This window comes from Moschus berezovskii, chromosome 19 (assembly GCF_049115385.1).
Source record: "Moschus berezovskii isolate FMDL1 chromosome 19, NW_MosBer_1.0, whole genome shotgun sequence".
Taxonomy (NCBI): domain Eukaryota; kingdom Metazoa; phylum Chordata; class Mammalia; order Artiodactyla; family Moschidae; genus Moschus; species Moschus berezovskii.
The window spans coordinates 66,161,200-66,170,177 of NC_142478.1; the positions used below are offsets into that span (position 1 = coordinate 66,161,200).

Consider the following 8,978-nt stretch of genomic DNA (forward strand, 5'->3'; position numbering starts at 1 on the left):
TCATAAGATCAAAGAGTGATTATTTTACAAAATTATTATTCAAAGAGTGAGGTCCCCTGATCCAACTTATTACTTGATTTATAGAAATACAGTCGCTATTCAACTTTTTAGGAACACATTTGTTGCATAAAACAAGACGACATTTCACCATGTCAGAGCCCATGGCGATGTTATTCCTCACTGTGAGATTTCCATCTTTCTGGCCATGTAGTAGACATTTGAGTACTTGCGTGGTTGATTTAAATACTGGAATAAATCTGCTAAATCTCAAGTCAGGGGCATCAGTTCTGTAGCTCTCTCTTTAGACTTGTCCACATGAATTTTGATGGCATGAAAAAGCTTGTTCTCGATTTATATTTAGCTCATACAAACGCTGCTACACAATTATGTTGTAAGGAGGAATGCAGTGTTATCTTTAAGTTGTTATTATAGCGTTGCGAAAAGGTGAACATTGAGAATAACTATAAAGTAGTAGCATATTGTATTATTCATTTTGCTACTCTTTTCTTAAAAAAAACTGTGGTGCAGGGCCTGGAACAGACTGACACGTGTGGTAGGTGTATCAGTCAGGTTCTGTATAAGGAGCAGATGGTATGATCAAATTAGATCATTAGAGGAGGGTTTAATAAAGGGACTATTTACAAAGGTTTGGGTCAAGTGTAGGGAAATCATAGGGGTAGTGGAGTGTCCATAAAACTGAACACCAAAAAACTTATCCTTTTGAACTGTGGTGTTGGAGAAGACTCTTGAGAGTCCCGTGGACTGCAGGGAGATCCAACTAGTCCATCCTGAAGGAAATCAGTCCTGAATGTTCATTGGAAGGACTGATGCTGAAGCTGAAACTCTAATACTTTGGCAACCTGATGCGAGGAACTGACTCCTTAGAAAAGACCCTGATTCTGGGAAAGGTTGAAGGTGGGAGGAGACAACAGAGGATGAGATGGCTGGATGGCATCACCGACTCAATGGACATGAGTTTGAGTGAGCTCCGGGAGTTGGTGATGGACAGGGAGGCCTGGTGTGGCTGCAGTCCATGGGGTCGCGGAGAGTCAGACAGTACTGAACTGAGTGCAGTATCCAGGGGGCTCGGGATAACTGGGATCTTTACCATTCCTAGAGCTAAAAGTTGAAAGGGAGGGAGGAATTCCAGAACCCAGAAAGAGAGCTGTGTGGAAAGGGCTGCCTTGAGAGGGAGCAGTGACCTTTTATCAAAAGACATAACCAACCTGAGGCCATCTGGCAGGGAGGGAACCAGGGAAATAGATACATCACCCTCAGTGTCCTTCTGCCCTCCAGTCTGCTGCTGCCACCTCCCACCAGCTGTACCCAAATGGAAGCTAGAGTGTCAAGTCCATGGAGTCTGTGCGGGGGAGCATCCCAGGTCAGACAGTAGATCAGGAAGGGCAAATGGAAAAATATCTGGTACAGCGGGCTTCATTTCCAAGCTGAATAAATACCTGACATTTAAATCTTGATGTCTTAGACAATGAAACCTTTAGGGATGGCCCCGTGGCAGGAGGTTCAAGGTTATCATGTGTTTATTCTTTGGATCTACTGAACATTCTATAAAAAGTATTAAGCTGGACATTTTGAGAGAAGCCAGCTTTGACAAAAGCATCCCAGAAATGCAAGGAATTCTTTCTGATGCACGTATTTTTCAGAACACCTCCCCACCCTATCAAAGAAGCACTTGTTTAGAGCTTGGAATATACCTATGACCTTACTGGACTCAAAAGTAGATGCTGTTTCCCTCCCCAGAAATGAGCGAGTTCAGTTCAGGCAAAGTGCCCAGGTTCTGAATCTCATGGCTGGCAACTGGCAATTATGTTCCTTGCATGTTGATACCTTTTAGGTAGTGGCTGAATAGTCATTTTTCAGGCCAGAGGACCAGAAGTAGGTTTGTCAGTGCAGTTCTGGAAAATGGACTTGCTCTTGTGAATGGAGTCCATCGTGGTCTCACATTTTCTGATTCTGTGAAATCATCCCCTTCTTTAATGAAGTCCTCTTGGAAGAGGAGGGAATGGGTCTCCTTTACTGACATGACTCTGACAAGCAAATCAATTCGTTCCATTTGTTTCCTCTTTGAAAACAGCAATCCTCGAGCATTACATAATCTACTCTTCATGCCTCACTGGTTTGTTCTGTCCTCCTGAGGAATTGGCAGATGGTGCCAACGCGGAGACCCGCACACACGCCTCGCGAGCCTCATGGTAACAGGAGCGCTGATCACGGTGTCTGTCTCTTTGCTGTGGGTCCCTCGCTGGCATTTGTTTCCCTGGCTCAGTCTGCTCTTTAGCATTCCTCAGGCACCGCTGGCTTCTTGCCTGGGGCTCTCATTCCAAGATTAATTGGAAATACTGAAAGCAGATAAAAAGAGAACAGAAAGTGAAGTTGCCAGGGCAGAGAATTTGCTGCATCTCTTCTAAACGCCCTCCTCCATTAAAGTATGAAGCATCTTTGGCAATTTTAGCTCCAGACCTTCCTCACCCAGCCTGGTCCCCAGGTCCATCCTTGTTGCTGGGTTACACATAGACTGGGGATGGGGCTGGCTGTGTCAGAGTGGGTAGAGCAGAGATCTGCTTGATAAGGTCTCTGAATTTCTCTCTCTCTCTCTTGCTCGGGTGAGTCACATACCTGCAGGAATGATTGTTCCCCAGATAGGGCAGTTGCCTGGATCCGCCTTCAGGTCAGTGATGTCATCTTTGCTTAAGGAAAATTATCTCAGCACTCTGTAAGGGAAGGAGCTTCCCAGCAAGGCCCTGTCAGTGAAACCACAATGTTTAGATGTCCAGGTAAAGATGCTGCCTATGTAGCTCATCTAAAAGGGAACAAAGGCTTCTCGAGCATCCTGTGGTGGGTACAGTTCTACTGATATTAATACTTAGGACCGGAAATGAGCTGATATGCTCCAGTTGTGAAAATATTGAAATACTTACATATCAATTGGTAAATAGTTCTACCTTTGCACTTCCAAGTGCCTCACATCCTTCTGCTAATTTTTAAGTCTGTTGAGAGGCTGTTATTTTAGGTGATTGCAGGAGCAAGCTCTACCTTTCCATGCAGCCCTGTGAATGGTCATTGCTACTTTGTTTTCAACTGTGCAGAACCAGGAGGTCTGCTCGGGTGTCGAGCCAGGCTCAACTCCAACTGCCGCAGATGTAACCGCCCTGCTCACACACCGCACTGTTGGCTGACTCGAATTTTGGGTGGAACCTCCAGGCAATTAAAGCATAGAACCCTCCTGCCTGTGGGAAAAACATGCCTGGTCCGTAAAAGGTCACATGTACCTTTACGCTGGTTGGTCACTCAGGATCCAGGCTGCACATACAGATGACAGACATGATCTATCTGATGGAGGAAAACAAAGCAAACCATGTGGAATCTTCTTCGGTTCCATTTCCCCACCACGGAGTCCAAATAGAGGGAACTAATTTCTATGAAAACAACAAATGTTTTGCTGCTTTCAATTTGTGACTTGTTCACTCAATGTCAGGTGAGCACCTACTGTGCTCGGTCACCTTGCTAGACGCTGGATATCCAGTAGTGAATAAAACCCTGTCTCTGCTTTCATGGAACACACAGTCTAGTGGGGGAGATAGATAATAAAGGAGGCCAGCATGGTTGGAATGTCCTTAGGTCATCTCAACATGGGTTGCATTTCAGCTGATGGAAACTGTATGGATGTAATGGTGACTTCCGGTGTGTTGTATATGGAATGTATGTGTCTATGCTGCTAGAGTAGACAGCAGTGTAGGGGTGTGCCAGGGGTGTGTGGAAATTGTATTAAAGCAATAACACATGGCAGGGCAAGGGTGGGGGGCGGTGAGATCACTTCCCGTATCCAGTCAAGATCTCAGAGAGGCTGAGAACTGCTTTGGGTTAGGGGAAGACAAAGAGAAATGCTCTGAATGAGAATGATGGTGATCATATATTTAATACTTGGAGATCAGATAGGCTGTCCTTAAAAGAAAATGGTAACTTCTGACCAGTCATCTGTTCAGTTCAGTTCAGTCGCTCAGTAGTGTCCCCATGAATTTCCCTCATCTATGCTTTTTATCTCCATGAATAAAAAGAATTTGCAACCCCATGAATTTCCCTCATCTATGATTTTTTATCTCCTTTGCCCTTGAAACGAGGGAACAAGTAAACACAGAATTTGCTAGCTAGGAGGAGGGGTACAAACAAACTGCACCCCCAAAACCATGGATGGCTAATGGCCTTCATAGGAATCAGTTGGTGAAAATCCTGGCCTCACTGTCACAGCCTCTTCCAATGGAATTCAGTCCCCACTATTTTGAAAATCATAATTCATGTCCCTAAGACAGTCTGGTAGTTGGTTCTACTTGTCAGTGTTAATTATTTTTGCTCTGTCTGTCCTGCTTGCTTGATTTTTCTTTGTATTGAATTATAATTTATACACAGCAGGAGGTCTAGTTTCAAACGTGTAGTTCAGTGTTGACATCTGCATATATATTCTTATAATCCATCCACATCCCTTTTCATTTTATTTTAAAAATCTTGGAATCCTCTTAAGTGATGAACATTTGGGTCCAAAGGCAGATATCCAAAAAGGAATCCCCTATTCAGTTCACTGACTGTCCCCTCCCCGCTGACCACTTGAAAAAAAATTTCTCATCTAATCCTTTCTCGAGTTCCCCAATCACCACAGAGGACTTAAAGCCATAAGAACATTTTGTAATCCCAGCTTTCTGAAACCTAACAGAGAGATTTTGTCATCTGAAAACAAGGGAGAGATTAAGTACAAAATTTGATTCTGACAGTGGCAGAAAGGAGCCAGCTCGACAGGAAACGTCACGAGAATTAATCCGAGCACCGCTGTCCACCTTTTTCATGACTCTGAACATGACATAAGTTCTGGTCTGGGTGGAACAGTTTTTAAAGGAGTTTGCTACAGGGACATGACATCATCAGACCGAGGCATTTTAAATGAGAGATCCGTGTACATTTTAAAAACTTTGCCCTTAATCCTGCCTTACTCCTCTGAATGCATGCTGTTAGACATGAGACACCAAGACAGCTAAATACATTGTTCTCTCTAGACTAATGTGGTCCCAGACCCATCTTCTCTTTTTAACTGTCCTTTTGTCTTTCCAGCACTCCACAACGGCTCTTCTTTTGTATAACTTTCATCAAGGGTTATGCAGTCAAATAACACAACAACATATAATTAGTTAATAATTGCAATTTGTATAACATTTAAAGGCAAGTGGGAGGCTTTATGTGACAACGCTTTTAAAGCTATAAAAATATATATAATCCAAAAGGATTATTTAAAAAATTATTTCTACGTTGCAGGATACTTTGCAGTAACTATACTCCCACTAATGGCAAAAAAACAGAGAGGCAAGCCATATTTATTTTCTACATCCAGAACTTCCCATGTCTTTTAACAGTGACATTTCTGAAATATTTCCTGAATCTGACCTAGAGTCTACTTTAGTCCTTATTACCTCCCCATCAGACTTACAATCCATAATGAAAGGCACAGTGTTCTCTTAATTACTGCTCTGTTTCCAGTGCCTAGCACATGGTGGGGACGTGAGCATTTATGTTAAAGAAGTAGACCTAACTTCCTGGTCGGCCCTGCCTTCAGTGTCCTTTTAGTCTATTCCACAATGCATCATCATTTTCTTCAAAAACACAGTTCTGCTTATGTCCTATATGCACGCATAAAACCATCAAGGCATCTGTCCTGTCTGTAGAATAAAGGACAGATTCTTGACTATATCACATTCTAGAGCCTTCAGTTTGGTCCAATCACCTTTCCAGACCTCTCTTCCAGCCCTTATCCCTCCTCCCCACAAACAATTGATAGTTCCCAAACTCCTGCAGATTCACACTCCCAAGCCTTCACAGAAGCTGTCCCCCTTCCTTGGAATGACCTTCCTTTTACCTTCCTTATTCACCTGGTGGAATTTCACTTCTTCAAAATACAGCTCAAATGTCACCTTCTCTGATGCTTCTCCAGCTCCCTTAAGGGTTCTGCTTGGTGCTCCCACATAACCTAGCTTGTCCTGCCTTTATTGCATGTTTCCCATGATATTATAGCAGGGTTTATCCCTTTTTTATGTTTTTGCTTTTTTGTGTGTGCAAATTCCTGGAGAGCAGGAACCGAAGCTTACCGTGATTCTTTAGGAATCTCCTGACTCTGACCGCCCCTTCCTGCCTCCCCCATTTTCAGCCTAGTCCGAGTCACCCTCCTCCCTCACCTGCTCCACGCAACAGCACCTGGCCAGCTCACGCTGCCGCATCTCCGTCCAGGCGACGGACTTGCTGCGAAGCCACCAATGCTCCTCGAATGATGTAAACAACCAGGTGCCTCGTCTCTACCACAAACCTGCTAGTGGTGTCCCCTGAGACTTAAAAAACTCCCAAAGCCCTGGACTCTCCGGCCCCTGCCTTCCTCTCCAGTTTCATCTCTATCGCTCTCCCGCTTGCTCACCCCAGCCCCACTTGTCTCTGCTTCTCCAGGAATGTGCCAAGTCATTCCCTCTTTGGGACTTTCTTTCCTTTTTTTTTTACTTTTTGGCCACATCATGAGTCACGTAAGATCTTAGTTCTCTGACCAGGGATTGAACTCTCACCCCTGCATTGGAAGCTTGCATCTTAACCACTGGACCACCAGGGAAGTCCCCCTTCTTGGGACTTTTGACCTGTCTTCTCTCTGCCAGAAAAGTGCCGGCTCTGGATAGATGCCTGGCTTGCTCCCTTCCTTCACTTCGATCTCTGCTCAAACGTCTCCCTAGAAAGGGCCTTCCTGACTACAGTCTAAGGAAACACCTTCCATCAAGCCTTCCTCCCCTGCCTGCTTTACAGCTCTTCACTGCACTAGACGCCAGCAGTTGGTCACCATTAACCATCTGTGCATCTCCACTTGTACATCTGTTGCTAGGGATACGGAGTTTTTGTTTACCACCATGTCCCTGGTGCCTAACACGGTGCCTGGCAAACAGCAGGCACTCAAGTGTTTGTGGAATGAGTGGATGAATCTTTATATCCCAAGTGACTAACACAGCACCCGGTTCTAGAAGGATTTGTCAAGTGAATGTCCACATTAACAAATTTTACAAGTGGCATCATGGCCTCTGTCCAGGATAACCTAGGGTCTGAGGGCAAGTGTTTCATCCACTCGTCCTGTGAACGTAATCTTAATTCGTTTTATTTAAGATCATAAGTGATGTAACCAGTTTCTTCACTTTTTCAGAAATTGGTCGCTAACAGAGGTCTTGCCCAAGAATATTGAGGGAATTTCAGAAAGCTCATCAAGAGGGGGCACAGTGGGGATTTAGAATACCCTTCAGCCCACTGCTTTCGGAAGCTCTGGAGGGATTCGGATAAGGTACTTTATCTCCTGTGATTTATCCAGAATGGACATTGGTTGTTAATCCTGCCCAACACTGATTACTCTGAGGGCTGGAACAGGTAAGACACTGGCTGACCTGGGACTCAGAGAGAGTGGACATGGCAATGAGGCACCCCAGCCTGCCTCAGCATTTGTGCTCCAGGAACCTGAAGGCTTTGATGTGGCAACTCAGGCCCTCAGAGTAGGTGAAAGTGAAAAGTGAAAGTGCTAGTCGCTCAGTCACGTCCGACTCTGTGACCCCATGGACTGTAGCCTGCCACATTTCTCTGTTAGTGGGATTGGCTTCGGGGAACAATTTGCTGGAGAACAAAAGGAATTTCCCTCGTTCACTTTGGCTTCTGGGCAGCTGTTTTCCTATCCTGTTTTTCTTAAATCCTTGCATATGGAATGAGATGTTTGCATAGGCAAACAGAAAGGGGTGAACCCTCGGCAGGAGTGAAGTGTAGCTTATTGGCAGTCTGTCCTTCTATCCTTCTGTGGAGTTGAAGCTGTGATCAGACTTGCCCTGTTCTCCTGCATGGATGGGTTTTCCTGGTGGCTCAGCTGGTAAAGAATCTGCCTGTAATGTGGGAGACCTGGGTTTGATCCCTGGGTTGGGAAGATCCCCTGGAGAAGGGAAAGGCTACCCACTCTAGTATTCTGGCCTAGAGAATTCCATGGACTGTATAGTCCATGGGGTCGCAAAGAGTTGGACACGACTGAGCAACTTTCACGCTTTCCTGCATGGATGGCATCATCCATGTGATTTGGAGAGACCAGAACAGGGAGAGCCTGGGAGGTTCACACCCCATCCCTTCAAGTCTCTGGTATCCCATTACTATACAAGAGTGGGGGATGGGGCCTTATAAGGTGCAGAGGGAAGGGAACTTCCTGAACTGCACTTGCCGTCCTGCTGTGAACACTGGGCTAGGCCTTTTATGTGATAGTGTCATCAGATGTTACCGAGAAGTTAGTTATGATTATTATCTGCATTTTACAGAACAGGAAAACAAGGTTCAGAGAGGCTGATGACACTTGCCCAAGATACCCATGATGGTAAGTGGCAGAGCTGGGGTCTGAGATTCAAACCAGGCCTACCAGACTTCCTGCCTGCCTACCAAGAGCAGAAATTTCTTTACCATCTATACGGGCAAGAGGGCAGGAGGGGGACAAGAGCTGGAAGGGCAGCAGATGGGTCCTACCTGAGACTTGAGCATCACCAGACCCTGCAAAGTCCAGGTTACGCGGGTGCCACCTGGCTTCTCTTCGGTTCTGAGAACTGTCATCCTGGTCCCATTCCAGGGTACTGGGAATGGGTGAAGCTCCCATAGAGGGGAGCCGTTCCTTCCAGCAGTGTCCTTCCACGCCAGTCTGGCTCCGGGGTTCGGGGTGGCGGTGTCATACACAGCCTGCCTTCACCCTCCTTGCGTCTCGAGTTTACTTCCTTCACTTCTCTCGTCATCTTTTTGAAAGTTGTACCCCCTGGACAGCGCACCCCGCCAACGTTTCTGGAGGTTCCGGCGGTTGTGGGTTATCAGGAACCTCCGGGCGTGCTCCCAAGCACTGCCGGCGCCACCAAGGTCTGGGCGTCTCTGGGGCCCTTCGCCGAGCCCCT

At 45.9% G+C, this 8,978-nt stretch overlaps 1 long non-coding RNA gene across 1 annotated transcript; it reads right to left on the reverse strand.

Annotated features, from left to right (window-relative positions):
• Nucleotides 1-1,258: 1,258 nt before the first annotated feature.
• On the reverse strand, nucleotides 1,259-8,969 carry LOC148774899 (uncharacterized). The gene is made up of 3 exons (XR_016035281.1): nucleotides 8,566-8,969; nucleotides 2,635-2,759; nucleotides 1,259-2,357 (listed from the first exon to the last, which is right to left on the reverse strand). It is a non-coding gene; the product is annotated as an uncharacterized LOC148774899 (long non-coding RNA).
• Between the last annotated feature and the right edge of the window lie 9 nt (nucleotides 8,970-8,978).